Raw genomic sequence first — 15,956 nt, forward strand, 5'->3', positions numbered from 1 at the left:
CTTTTCTTCAGTGAATTTTGTACATCCTTTCCAATTCTCCTTTTTTTAATTTAATCTTTTTATTTTTCAAAACACAATCCTTCAACATTAGCCCTTGTAAAACCTTGTGTTCCAATCTCCCTCCGATTTCCTACAGGCTCTCCCCTAAATGACAAGTAGTCTAACATATGTTAAACATGGTAGAAATACATGTTAAATCCAATATATATATATACATATTTATACAATTATTGTGCTTCACAAGAAAAATCAAATCAAACTAGTAAAAAAAACAAAAACAAGAGAAGCAAAATAAAATGTAAGCAAACAACAAGAGTGAAAATGCTATGTTGTGAACCACGTTCTGTTCCCATGATTCTCTCTCTGGGTGCATATGGCTCTCTTCATCTCTGAACAATTGAAAGTGGTTTGAATCATCTCATTGTCGAAGAGAGCCCCGTCCATCAGAATTGATCACTATGTAATCTTGCTGTTGCCGGGTATAATGATCTCCTGATTTTGCTCATTTCACTCAGCATCAGTTCCTGTAAGTCTCTCCAGGACTCTCTGAAATCTTCCTGCTGTGTCTTACAGAACAATAATATTCCATAACATTCACATACCATAATTTATCCAATCATTCTCCAATTGATGGGCATCCATTCATTTTCCAGTTTTTAGCCACTATAAAAAGGGCTACCACAAACATTTTGGCACATGAGATCTCCCACTTCCAGCTCATCCCCTTCCACCTTCCTGCCAGGATGTGGACCCTCATGATGGGCATCTGCCAAAGGGTCATCCAGAACCTGCTTCTTTTCTCCTTTTATTTATTTATTCTTCCCTTCTTTCTGATCTCAGTTCCCTTGGGTTTAGTCATCCAGGTGACGTTTGGATATCCAGGTCCACCAGTTCTGCTGAGCTCTCCTGGATCCAGATCCACCAGCTGCCTCTTGAACATCTCTCAAGCCCGACAGAACTTGCATTCTTTCCCCGTAAGCCCTCTCCTCTTGCCAACTTCCCTGTTGTCCAGAGTACCACCCTCCTTGGGTCTCCAGCACCTCCCTCACCCCTCTCCTTGCCTTTTTCTATCCATTCCTACATTCCCTCTGGGCCCTTTAGTCACAGAATTTTAGACCTGGAAAGGATCTCAGAAGCGCTCTAGTCCTTCTGGTTCTGTTATGAATGTCCCCAACAAGAGGCCCTTGAGCTCTCTTGAAGACCTCCAGTGAGGAGGACTGGTGACTTCCCAAGTCAGCCTGTGCTTCTGCCCTTCCCATCCCTACATTAAGGCTAAATTCATTCCTCAACTTGATTCTTGCTTCTGCCCTCCACAGAAAACTCTCTTCCCTTTTTCTCTGGGGTAGACTTCAGATAGTGGAACCCCCTTAAAATCTCTCTTCTTCAGGCTAAATGTTCCTTTTAACAGATGTGTACTTGAGACTCTCCAACCTTTGGGCCATTCTCTTCTGGGCTTGTGCTAAAGCCTGAAGACCAGGGACCTGACCAGATTGAAATTTCCCTCTCAGGGAAGTTCAAGGTTGAATTAGAATTAAAAAAAAAAAAAAAAAAAAAAAAGATCAAATCCCACCGTTCACTTGTGATCCAATAGAATCCCCAGATCTTTTCCACGACTGCTCTTGAGGAGCCATCTATTTTTATCCCACCTTTATCTTTTTTGTGTGTCTAAGTATACAACTCTACATTCAGCCCCCCACTTTTTCTGCTTTTTTCATTCAATGCAATTCTCTACTCTTTTGAGTTTCCTTTTTAAAATGTATTTTCTTAAAATCCCCCCAAATACTAATAGTTTGTTTTAATAAAATGGTAATTTTCCCTATACTGACTCTCTGTTTCTTGCCAAATCCACTTCCAGAAAAGATTTATCAATTATCAACAGGAAGGAGGGTCAAATCAAGCCTCCTGCCCAGGGTGAGGGAGTCCCTAGTTCCCCAAAGGTTATCTTGTAAGTTTACAATCTTGTCAGCATGGCTCATCCCAGAAATCCCAGGAACAAAGGTCTCCTAAGAGGATTTGACTAACTTTTCTCCTAACTGTAAGCCACTTACTTCTATTGTTATTATTTTCTAGCTTTTAAAGAAAACAAAATAAACTCTAATATAATCTTACAACAATATTTATAATTTAATAAGATTCAGATTGAAAAGAGGAAGAAACTTGTTTTTAACAGCATCTCTGAGCCTTCTTATATTGAAAACATCACCAGTCAGGTCCTAATAATTTAGCCAAATAACTTTTAAACTTATCTTTTCCTAGAAAGTCATTTAGTGCATTTTCATGATCATCATGTTAGTGCTACTATATGCTAGGCTTTTTCTATGTCCTGTAAATTGTATAGGTCTGTTTTTAGTAATACTTTGAAATGTTTACTCTGAGTTTCTCATTTTTTTGTTAACTTTTCTTTTTTTTTTAATTTATAATTTTTTTGATAGTATATATGCATGAGTAATTTTTTTTTAAACATTATCCCTTGTATTCATTTCTCCAAATTATGCCCCCTCCCTCTACTCACTCCCCTTGATGACAGGTAATCCCATACATTTTACATGTGTTACAATATAACCTAGATACAATATATGTGTGTAAATACCATTTTCTCGTTGCACATTAAGTATTAGCTTCCGAAGGTATAAGTAACCTGGGTAGATAGACAGTAGTGCTAACAATTTACATTCACTTCCCAGTGTTCCTTCTCTGGGTGTAGTTGTTTCTGTCCATCATTGATCAACTGGAAGTGAGTTGGATCTTCTTTATGTTGAAGATATTTTGGTTAACATTTCAAGGCAGCTATAAATGGGATAGCGTTTTGTTCAATCCTCTTCCTCCAAGGTCTGAATATTACAGTGCTCATCCTTTACACAAGTCAGGTACTGCATTAAGCATTCACAATTATGGGTTTGTCCTAACAACCTGGAGAGATGAGTGTAAATCTTTATTATCTCCTCATATATATTAAGACTGATTAAATTCTTCTACTTTATTAGCTCAAAATTTTCAATTCAGTTATGGGTTTGTAATTACTATTGACCGGACTTAAGTCTCAATTTTCTTTTCCAAGGCTCCATTGTTTCCCATTAGTGCTTATTAAAAAAAATTAATGGCAGCATTCCCAACTCCCTATTACCACTTTTTAATGTTTTGAATTTTACAAAGAGCCAAATCAATTCTTTAAAATTTTTCTAAACTAATTATCCTTTAGCATGACTACTAAAAGTAGATCAAAGAGATCCTTTATCAATCAATTAATTAACATGCATTTTATGAAATGTATTTTGTAGTCTTGTATTGATTGGGGAAGGGAAGCATGTCGTAACTATCAAAAGGCATTGTTTTAAAATTTCCTAAAGCTTGTCTAATATGGTGGGATCAAAAATTCTTTCTCAGTTTTCTCTAATCTTTATTTTATTTATTTATTTTCCTGAGGCTAGGGTTAAGTGACTTGCTCAGGGTCACACAGCTAGGAAGTATTAAGTGTCTGAGACCAGATTTGAACTTGGGTCCGCCTGAATTCAAGGTTGGTGCTCTATCCACTGCACCACCCAGCTGCCCCTTCTCTAATCTTTATTTCTCAATCACAGTTTCCCGCCCCCCCCCCCCTGAATTTTGCTTTACACTTTAAAACAAAGTTTTATTGCACAGAGACGACTGATTGCAATCCTATAATCCATTTGGTTCCTTAGTAGTTACAAATGTCCACTTCACACCAATTTCTTCGAGACCTTTTGGACAATTAGACTCACATGGCTTTTGTGAGTGACGGGCAAACAGATCCCAGATAACTCATTCAGCACAAGTTCCTCATTGTAGGGATTATGGATTTCAGTAAGCAGAAGGTCTTTGGAAAGGGAATCATTTCTCTCCTTCTCAGAGTTAACCTCCTTAAATAAACTATTTAACAAAGGAATTCACTTCGCAGTGACCAAGGGCCAACAACGGCAAAGAGGTGATCCAGATATTGGTATCTTAAAGAATCCCTGCTCCTTTTGCTCCACTAAATTATTATTGCTTTCTTCTTATGAAATGGAACTCTGGATAGTCTTCTCAAAGGCAACTTCCATTTTGGATCTTACTTATTGTGAATTATCCTGACTCCTAATTGCCTCTTTTTTTTTTTTTTTTTTTTTTTGCTGAGGCAATTGATATTAAGTGACTTGCCCAGGGTCACACAGCTAGGAAGTATCTGAATCATATTTGAACTCAGGTGCTTCTAACTTCAGGGCTGGTACTCTATCCATTAGGCCAACTAACTGGCCACCTAGACGTTCCCCTATATATATTCTTGTCTAATTCTATCTTCAGTAGTTCTTTCTCTTACTACAGCCTTATTTGTACAATTTAAACTTATTTTCATTAGACAATTTCAACAGAAATTTTTACTATATTTTAATTTACCTAAATAATTGCTTTAAAATGCAGTAATATCCTTAAATGTTACTTATTTTCAGTGGATTTCTGATTTCAAAACGAAGTTTTTTTCTGTTTTCTGGGAGTGCTTTGGGATTCAGCTTCAATCAGGGATCCTGGTTCAGGATCTGTTTGGTGCCCTCAGGTAAACAACCAAAGGGTATTAAATGAACTCCAATTCTACCCACTTTTGTTCTTTTCTGCAGATTCTCTAAAATTTCCCTTTTTGGCTTCCTAATAATAAAAATTCCTTCCTGTAATAATTGTAATTATAATTAAGCACAGTTTTCAGTACATCTTTATTCTACCCTAAAATTAAAACCAGCTTCAGAGACTGATAGCCTAAAACAGACTCAGAGACTGGTTAACTGAAACTTCTTCAGGCTTAACAAATGTGTTTCTTTTAAAATTCTGAATTGTGAAATCCTGATAAGAATTTAGCAAAGAACTTCATCATAAGCAGATCTTCTAGAGGGAAATACATCATTTTTCTGGGGGATGTTTCTCAGGGAAATTAGGGAAATAAAGGTGGAAACTCAAAGAGAGGGGGTCAAAGAGGAGCCAGATAGAATACTTGGCAGATCAGGTCCTGGACCTGTCTAAAGATATGTTAATATCTCAAAATAATCTCAAAACATATCTCCAAAGAATTTTTTAATGATGTTCAGAACTTGGGAAATGGATAAAGACTGATAAACAGTTCCTTCCACAATCACTCTCTACAAACAGGATAGAATGGGAATTGATTTTATCTAATACAAGCTGGCTGGGCTTCTTCCTGACTGGAAGAGAGTAACTCCACATTAATCTCAGCAATTCCCAATGTGGCCAGTGTTGGAAACAGAGAAAAGAGACATTTGTCTTTTTTAAGGATCTTTTTTGAAACTTTTCTTCTTTGTAGCCTGTTTCTTTTGGTTGATTAAGCCAAAAGAAAAGTAGGTAAAACACTTATTAGTTACGAGTTGGCACAAAGCATGAACAACACAGACAAAAAGAAACATTTCCCATTTTCTTAAAGATTTTCTAAATTGTTCTCGATCTGAAGTAAGAAACCCACTCTTCCTAAACTTAGCTTCATCCCTTCAAAGCAGACACCCTGAGAACATATTACAACATTAAATCAGGCCCGGACGTCTAAGTTTTTCTCTGAGAGATTTTGAAGTTCAGGACTTTCTTGATCCTCTGGTCAGTACATAACTTACAACTATCTTGCAGCTGCGATCGTGCTGTCAGCCTAATATAATTTTTCTGTTGCCTAATTATGTCCATGCTTTTAGAATCTTATCAATAAAAAAATGTAATTTAGTAACAATACAAAATTGCTTTAGTCTAGTTTGCCAATTGGATCCACCCATTTAAGATACACTTTGTATTTAGAACAAGTTTCTAATAGAAGAGCCGTTTAACGTTCCAGTCTCTAGACTGCCAAAAAGAAGAAAAATAGACACTGAGTAAAACTAAACAGTTTCAAATATTGTGAAGATGGGAAGGGTTAGGTCATCAAACTGAATTTTCCTTGTTTTAGGAAATTGTAACTTTGTAAGGGTAAGCAAAAGTTCTATACTTTGTCTCTGTATTCTCAAACTCAAATTTAGTTTACTAGTTCTTTGTCATCCCTGGAGAGGGAGGTGACTCTTGTCCCAGTGAGCATGTATTTATTTCTCCTCTTAGGCCTGATCCTATCACTCCTAGGTCCCCAACCAACTTCTGAGAGAATTAGAGTAGATTTCAAGGTCTCTGCCTTTGGACTTATTCCATCTGAGAATGTTCCCACTGAATATGAAGGAAATGATCCCCCTTAACCTTTATAGAGTGCCCACCCCTCTAACTCACCTTTCTTTTTTCCCCTCCTTAATCATCAACCATTTATTAAGTGCCTACTGTATGCCAAGTATTGCTCTGAAAGCTAGGGGGACAAAGAAAGGCAAACACTTGATTCTTGCCTTCAAGGAACTCATCTTATAGTTGGGGGAGACACCATGGGAGAAAAATTCTACAAACAAAATATATACAGTATAGATGAAAGGTAGTCTCAGAGAGAAAGCACTAGCAGTGGGGTAAGAAGATGGGAGGAGACCAGAAAGCCTTGCAAATAGAAAATTAAGCAAACATAACGTCTGAACTTGCTACTTTTTTCCCTCAGAGAAGTTTTCATTTGATATGTCATTATGACATAACTTATAAAAGTTATGACCTATAAATATGCATGTATGTATGTGTACACATAATCTATATTATATGCACATATCTTACATGCACTGTTTACTTTCTGGGCAGTTATAAATTGAGTCTGACCCTCATTGTTTTAAATTTCAGACATACAATGTACATACAAATTCATTTGAATGTTTTTACATGAATTCTCTTGATGAGTTGAATAAAACCTCCTTTCCTAGATATTGGAATGATCATGACTTAGCTTTAATAAGAAGCCACTTAAAAATACCATTCATTACATTAGTGTGCTATAAGAAATGAACAGGCAGATTTCAGAAAAACCTGGAAAAAAACTTAGCTGAACTGAAGTTGAATGAAGTGAGTAAAATCAGGAGAACATCACACACAGTAACAGCAATACTGGACAATGGTCAACTTTGATAGACTTAACTCTACTCCGGACTACAGTGATCTGAGACAATTCCAGAAGACTCGTGAGCCGAAAAAGCTATCTACATCTAGAGAAGGAGCGTGCAGTCTGAAAGCAGATTGAAGCATATCTTCACTTTTTTGCTTTTTGCGTATGTGTGTCTGTTTCCTTTTGGTTTTTCTTCCCCAGCATGACTGATGTGGAAATGTTTGCATCATTGCGCATGTATGATCTACATCAGCTTGGGGAGAGAGGAGGAAAGGTGTACTGTTCGGGCTAGCTTTCTGGAGGTCTTCTGGAAGGGCCTTGGTCTCAGCAGGATAGACATCATGAGAATGGACAAGAATAGAGTCCAAAGTCTTTATTGTCTCTTACACAGTCTGTACCTGTCGTAGTCTAACCCAGGCTCCTCCAGCAGTCTGACAGTCTGACTTCTGAATGACTTCCTGCCCCCAGTTCTTATATGCCCTACTTACAATTATATCATTACAATATACTGATTATGTGTGAACTAGAGAACCATGACATCACCATGCTGAGTACTGAGTATATATGGGGACTAGAGAGTCATGACATCACCATGCTGAGTACTTAGTATGCATGGGAGCTAGAGAACCATGACATCACCACGCTGAGCTCTGAGTCTATATGGGGACTAGAGAACCATGACATCACCACGCTGAGTACTTAGTATACATGGGAGCTAGAGAACCATGACATCACCACGCTGAGTACTTAGTATACATGGGAGCTAGAGAACCATGACATCACCAGGCTGAGTACTGAGTATATAGGGGAATTAGAGAACCATTGTCTCATCAATTCCTCTGAGTTAACACCTTGCTTTAAGCATACTTCTCCAGAGTTCCCACTCTCTACAGAAAGGGAGGGGAAAAAACATTTGAAACTCAAAACTCTTATAAAAAATGAATGTTCATTACAAAAAATTCATCACTATGACACTACTACGTGCTAACTCTGCGCCCCCTGAAGTGGGGGATGCAGTGAAGGAACAGCCCAAATGAGTGAAGCTCTTTAAACTTTTAGTTGGCTCCTGCAGAAGCCGGTGTAAAAACTCCCTATGAGTTCACACACTGATGCAGAAAGGAGAACAAGCTTTTATATTTAAGTCCTACCGGCCCTTCAGACTCTGGTTGGCCAGAACCCTTCCAGAACCTCATCCTATGTTGCTCCAGGACATCCGCGTCCTCCCTACTCATACATCCCCTGCTCAAATGACTCTCTCTGCCCTCCGAGTGAGTCAGATGATGAGCCTATTGAGCAAGCGCAAGGAAGAAAAGCCTCTCCCCACGGCTGAAGCCCCTTTCTAGCCCAGCCCCCAGTCTCAGGACTGGGATCAGGCCAGTTCCTTCTTCTGAAAGCTGATTGGTCCGAGTGCTTGTTCTCCCACATTGCTTTGGAGCTTGCGACATCTTGTGGCCACAAAGCTGAGTATTTCTCACAGCTCTTCAGTTTAAAAGGCTCTAAAACGAGGCAAAAGCAAGGATAACATTTCCCCAACAGGATGCAAAAGCGGGAATAACCAGAAATCCACGAACTTGGCTAATGTTCTTCCGCCTTCCACGGGGAAGGGGGAGCCCATACTTACAGGCACATGAGCCCTGGGCAACTTGCAAATCTGGCCTGCACGCCTCTACGGTCAAGGGCACCAGAAGTAGCTGCTTCTCTGCAAACTCCTCCCACTTTCCTCATCAATAATTTGAAACAAATAAATTATTTGATCAATATTGTGATCAAAAGAAGAATTAATTTTCAATAAAATAATTATATCACCCTCTGGACAGCATTTTTCAGACTAATAGCATTTCTCATACAATGATTTCATTAACATTATAATAACACAAGAATAATTAGAAGCCCAACAATAACATAAATAATATTATGTGTTGTGTCCTGCTTTCTAGAGTCCCCACGCTGGGGTGATTAGAATACCGTGCTTTCTAGAGCCCCCAAGTTGGGGTGACAAAACATACTGTTGCTTTCTAGAGTCCCCATACCAAGGTGATTAAAATATCCCTTCCTAGTGGAGAAGTGATGAGGCGGGACTTCTGAGGAGGGTGGAAAATGGACTCAAGAACTTTCCTCTTTACATAATATAAAACAAAACAAAACAAAACAAAACAAAAAAACAACACTGTGCCAGTGGGACCACATAAACAACTTGTTATTTGCCACCTTCTATCACTCTGCCTCAATCTCCACACAGATTGTCACCACCCCCGACTTCTCAGGAAGGTCGGGAGCCCTTAGAGGAGATGGGGAGCCGAACCAGACGTTTTCACCAGGTTCCCTCACCCAGAGTTCCCCCACTGTCTCTGGCCCTCTACAGTTATAAATTTCCAAAACATTAGAAAAACCTTATTGCCAGTCAAATAGCATCCATTTGGGTTGAATGCACTCATACATAAATCATCTTTTGTAGAAAATTATTTCATCCATCTATTTGGCATTCTATACTAACTCAAAAATCAGTAATTTTGAAGCAATTACTTTTTAATTCTTATTCATGCAGCCTTTAAATATTCTCTCTTTTTAGGTTACTTTTGGGGCAGCTAGGTGGCGCAGTGGATAGAGCACCATCCTTGAATTCAGGAGGACCTGAGTTCAAATATGATCTCAGACACTTAACATTTCCTACCTGTGTGACCCTGGGCAAGTCACTTAACCCCAGCCTCAAGGAAAAAAAAAAAGATTATTATTTTTATTATTTATATATAATATTATATATATATGTATATATATATACATATATATATATGTATATATATATATATATACATATATATATACAAAACATGTGCATGGGTCATTTTTCAGCATCGACCCTGGCAAAACCTTCTGTTCCAATTTTTCCCTTCCTCCCCCCCACTTCATTCCCTAGATGTCAGTCAGTCCAATATATGTTAAATATAAACATATTATCTTAATGGCAGATATCAAATTTATTTTGCATTACAATCTGATCTATCTATAGAAACTTAAGAATCACAATTATCCTAATAGGAGAACACATCTCAGCTTAATTCGGGACCACATTTTCATTTTGTCTTAGGACAAACTCAAATGAAGTCTGGATTTATGATGGTATCACTCAAAATCTCAATTTTCCCAAAGGCTGCCAGTTGTCAGTCCCTCAAATTACAGAGCTCATTGCTTTAAATAAGTTAGTTCAGTGCCAAAGATTTGTGGTGGCGGTCTCACATTCTCCTCTCCCTCTTTAGGCTCTCCTAAAATGTGACTACACATTCCCCATCTGAAGACTGGAATACACCCTTTTAATGTGAATGAGCATTTCTCCGGCTGACGTCCACAAATTTACAGGCACAGAAAGTTTCTCATATTTTTCTTAAAATATTTTTAGTATTTGTAAAACCCTTCAAACCACAATTTGGAAGTTTACATACAGATATTATATTTTAGTTACTAATTAGTTTATAATGCCATAGATTTCTTCAAACCAGAAAAAATGTTTCCTTTCTATCTTATCTGTCTTTATCTCTCTATGTAGGACAAAGAAAAAGTATCTTCTAATTTTCTTTCTACTTATTCTAAATGTTATCTCCCACTGAATGTTTGATCAAAAGGTCAGTACAAGTAAGTCTTTGCTTACTGGGAAGGAGAGTTTGGTATCAGATTACAAATAGCCAAGAGAGTTATTTTAAGGATAAAACTTAATTACTTTCCCATCCTTTTAAACTCCCTTTCCACTCTTTTCTACAGTAGCCTTTCTAGCTTGGTGGATGTTTCCCTTTAAAATATCCAAGATAAACAGTTAATTCTTACACATTGCAACTTTCCCCATCGTTTGGCTACATCCTGGATTAGCATAAGACATTTAATGGAAACTTTTTGGGGAGTTTTGTGGAAGCTGCAGATGACACAGAGCCTATGAGCAAATGCTTAACCCATATTTTACAATTTTACAATGGTATTATAAAGACTTCATTAAAAAAAAAAAGTCTTTTCTGATATGAAGGGAGGGCCAAAACTTTTTATTTGGATTTTCCAGATCAACAAGGGGAAGGCACCTAACCCCCAGATGTGGAAAGAATAATTGTATAATCTTGTATGCACAGAATTTCTTAAGTGGAAGCTCCAGTCTATCTAAACTTATTCTTTGTTTATTTATTTATTTTTATTTTTTTTAGCAATCATGGAAGACTCGAGTGGGAACTACAGGAAATACAAGAAAAAAAGGAAAAGAGGGAGAGAGATAGAGAGATAGAGATGGAAAGAGAGAGATAGAGAGAGAGAAATAGAGAGAGACAGAAGATCTGTCAAAAGACTGGCTGAATTTAGCCAACTGCAGTACTGCCCCTAGAGTCCTCAAGTTATTGATTCAAGAGGACTATTAATTTGCCAATGAGATAGATAAAATAGTTCTAATCCCTAATCCCTGCTGAGTAATTATCCTGGCCTAGGCACATAGCCTCCTAGCTTTCAGGGACACCTAGAATCCTTAGTTCCGAGACCTAGTTCAGGGTGTATGTGTGTGTGTGTGTGTGTGGCTTGACTGTGTCCCTTAGGTTCTCACCATGCCAATTAATCCACAAACATTAGTTCTACTACCTGACTCAATCCTGAGATAATGGATCTAGGGTCCAGATAAGTATTTAGGCTTCTGGGATCAACTATCAGGATTCCTACTTTTGCCATCAAATCATCCAAAAAAGGGGGGGAAATGACCTATGTGAACAAAGCTACTTACACTTTTTTGGTGATGTCAAAGAATTGAAAACCAAAGGGATGCCCATCAAGTGGGCAATGGCTAAACAAGCTGTTGTATATGATTATAATAGAATATTATTGGGGCAGCTAGATGGCACGGTGGATAGAACACCGTTCCTGAAATCAGGAGGATCTGAGTTCAAATCCCTGAGTTCAAATTTGGCCTTAGACACTTAAAGCTTCCTAGCTGTATGACCTTAGACAAGTCATTTAACCTCAGTTACCTCAGTAAAAAAATAAATAAAATGTAATGGGATATTATTGTGCTATAAGAATGTAAGCAGGATGACTTCAGAAAAACCTTAACTTACATGAACTGAGGCATAATGAAGTGAGCAGAATCAGAAGAATGTTGTACACAGTAACGGCACCATTGGTCAGTGAAGAACTCAATGAATTAGTTATTCTCAGCAATTCAGCGATCCAACTGGGATCAATCCATCCCAAAGGACTAATGCATACTAGTCCACCTCCAGAGAAAGAACTGATCTTGATTGAATACAGACTGAAGCATGCTATTTTCCTCTTTATTTCTTTCATTTCTTTCTTTTCTAAGTTTTCTTGTAGAAAACGAGTAATTGCACATATATATGATCTATATCTGGTTGCTTTTTGTCTGAGGGAGGAGGGAGGAGAGGAAAGGATAGAATTTGGAACTCGACTTTAAATTAAAATGTTAAAAATTATTGGTTGAGAACAAAACTAAACCTAAAAAGAAGTCTATAGAAATTGAAAAAGACATTGGCAGGGGGCAGAGCTGAAAAAGGGAAGCCCTGATTCTCACAAGCCTTTGTTAAATCGTACATTATCTAGAGTTCAAACAAAGCAACAAAGATGCAATTAATGAGCAGCACATAGACATTTTCCAAAAAAAAGGATACATTTTATTCAAAAGAAACAGGCTAGATAAAGGGGTGGGGATGCAGGGACATTTTGTATTACTGTATCCTTCTTCCTGTACCTCTATGATCCTATAGAAACGTTTACACTTTGTTGCAACTTCAGGAGATGGGAAGAAGTCTCACCATCACTTTCTTGATGAATTAAGGAGGCTTTAGCCATTTGCTGGCTGAAAGATCAGCCTTTTTAAAGGTGGTCTTTGAGAAACAAGACACTGTCTAAGGAATCAGTGTAGAGGGTGGTTCTTTTAGTTGTTTCCCCTGGCGGTTGAGAAGCTATGGACAAAAGAGCCATTTCTTGAGAGGGCTTAAATATTCTTTGCCCTTTCCCATGAACCACTTCTACAATCCATCTGTGGAGAGAGGTTTCCTTTTTCCTTTCCTTTTGCCCCATGGACAATGGAGTTTTGTAATGGACCAATGTACCCAGTAGGAGATTTTGTACTCAGGAGGGGATCACTCCCAGGGAGCCCCTTTGAGCAATGTGCCACTAGCTATGTTGAGTCCAGTGGGAGCAGTGAGAGGACATCAAGTGAAGATGAAGGGAGCCCTCTAGAGCCAGAGGTGTGAGTTGCTCTGGCCATGCATTTTCTCTGCATCTATATCTCTCTGCTGGCATATTGTCTGTGTGTAAAGGTGTTTCCCACTGATGCTGTGGATTTTTGTCCCAGGATTATGGGTCTGTATGTTTCTTATTGATATGCCCTTTCAGTATAAAGCTTTTTCTTTCAGTTTGTGTCAACTAGCTGACCACTCAAGGTAAACACACTGGTAGAAATTCGTTAGTTCTAATTGTAGGAGTGAAAATTATAGAATAGATTCTCAAACCTGGATTAGTAACTGCTGAGAGACTTCAACTTGTGAATATGAGTTGGGGAGGGTACTACATTGTTGGGACTTAATCTGGATCTCTTTTGGGTTCTTAATTTCCAGGGACCTTCAGAGAAGAATGCATATATTTTCCTTTCTTTTTGTTTTTGTACTTTAATTTAAAAAATCGTGGGGTCACTGGAAATTTTTCAAGCAGAGGCTGAGTAATCAACCATTGGATATGTTATAGTGGGGATACCTTTGGGTTTGGGCTTCAGATCCTTTCCAGCCCTCAGATTCTGTGGTTCTGTCGTAGACAATGTGTAAAATCCAAGGTAGCCAGCATAAATCCAGGCATTCAAAGGTGAGATGCAGGCCGTCGTGCTATGGTGGGCCTGGACTTTCATCCACACAGGTACTCATGCAGTATAGACAGTAGATTATGGAAGGAGAGAATCGTCTAGCCAGTGACCACACTAACTGATATTGCATGTAAAGTGGGAGAAGAGTAATCTCTTTCATTATACATTATACATTACATTTTATATTATATATATTACACATTCATTACACAAGTTGACAGTATTAATGCTTGGACAAATAATGTATGCTGTGAGCTATGGGATCATAGGTTGGAACTGGAAGAGACATTAGAAGCCACTTACATCACATAATTTGCAACCTTATGTTTGCCAAATGTAACACTTTATTTTTTTGGATAAGAGTTCATTATTTGGTAAAAATTGTCAGGAAAACTGGAAAACAATCTGGCAGAGATTGGGCATAGACTAATACTTTATACCCTTTACAAAGATAAGGTAAAAATGGATACTTGCCTAGATATTAGAAGAAAATTTGAAGAACATTGAACCTATCGAACTTATGTAGGCAAATAATTTATGAATAAATAAGAGATAGAGAACAATGCGAGATGTAAAATAAATACTTTCCATTACATTAAATTTATTTTTTTTTGTACAAATAAAATGAATGTAGCCAACATTAAAGGAAAGCAGAAAATTGGAAAAAAATTTCATAGCCAGTTTCTTAGATTAAGCTCTCATATATCATATCTACATATCTACATATCACCTATCATATATACATAAAGAACTTTATCAAATATATAAAAATACAAGTCATTCCCTAATTGATAAATGGTCAAAGGAGATGAACAAGCAGTCTTCAGTAAAGTAATAAAAACAATTTATACCCATATGAAAATGTACTCTGAATCATTACTGAATAGAGAAGTGCAAATTAAATCAACCAATGTGATATCATTTTACACCGCTCAGATTGGCTAAAATGGTCGAAATGAAATGGAAAGTGACAAAAGTTGGAGATGTGGAAAAATCTGGGCAATAATACAATGTTGGAATTGTGAACAGATCCAACATTGATTATGGAGAATAATCTGGAATTATACTCATTGAGTTGTTAAACTGCCTATATCGTTTGAGTCAGCTATATCATTGCTAGGTCTGTCTCCAAAGATGATTAGGGAAAAAGGAAAAGAACCCCTATGTTCCAAAATATTTATACTGGTTCTCTTTGTGGTGGCAAAGAACTAGAAATGGCAGAGATGTCCCTCAAGTGGAGAACTGCTGAAAAAGCTGTGATTTATGATTTTGATGGAATGCCATTATATAGAAAAGCATGAAAAAACTTGTAGGAAGTATTGAAAAACAAAATGAACAGAAGCAAGAGAACATCATATACAGTGATAACAATATTGTTTTAAAAACAACTTGAAGTGACTAAATAATTTTGACTATTATAAATACCCAAATTAATTAAAAGGGACATATGAAGAAAGAAGCTGTCTGTATCCAGAGAAAATAAATAAAAGTATGTATAGAATGATTTTACATACATACATATATGCGTGTAATGAATGGTAACCCTTGGGTGGGATGAGAAAAAAATATGTAATTTTATTGTATGTTTAAAAGAAATAGCAAGTGGTACATAATAGAGCCACAGCTTCATGTACAATCATCTTTTAAAAAATTATACTACGTTATGGAAATGCTTGTATTATTTCATAAATGAAGAAAAAAAGAAAAGAAAAGAAGCCATTCTTTTTAGAATGGCTTTAGAATTCTAGAATTCGAAGCCATCTAATTTTAGAGAATTAAAAGAGGCTGACTTGCCTAATCTAGGCTCAGATAGGGAGCGAGTGACAGAAGTGGGATTTGAAACCATGTCCTGATTCCTGACCCAGGATTCTTTCCCCTGGATCCCATTGCCCTTTCCAAGACTTTCTACCCTTCCATCTTTCCCTGGGCCTTAGTCTTCTCAAAGTTATTCTCTCTCCTCAAGATGACCTCTGTCCATTACTTTGTTCCTCCTCTATCTTCACTTTCCACCTTTCCTGATCAACCTTAGATTTAACCAGTTCAATGATGTGCTTTCCTCTGGCCTTTAGGCCTTTTTTTCTCCTTATCCAGTGGACATTGACCTTGTTAAGGCCCAAATCTGGGTTTTACTTATGGTTTCCACAG

The sequence above is a fragment of the Sminthopsis crassicaudata genome, chromosome 3, assembly GCF_048593235.1.
Source record: "Sminthopsis crassicaudata isolate SCR6 chromosome 3, ASM4859323v1, whole genome shotgun sequence".
Taxonomy (NCBI): Eukaryota; Metazoa; Chordata; class Mammalia; order Dasyuromorphia; family Dasyuridae; genus Sminthopsis; species Sminthopsis crassicaudata.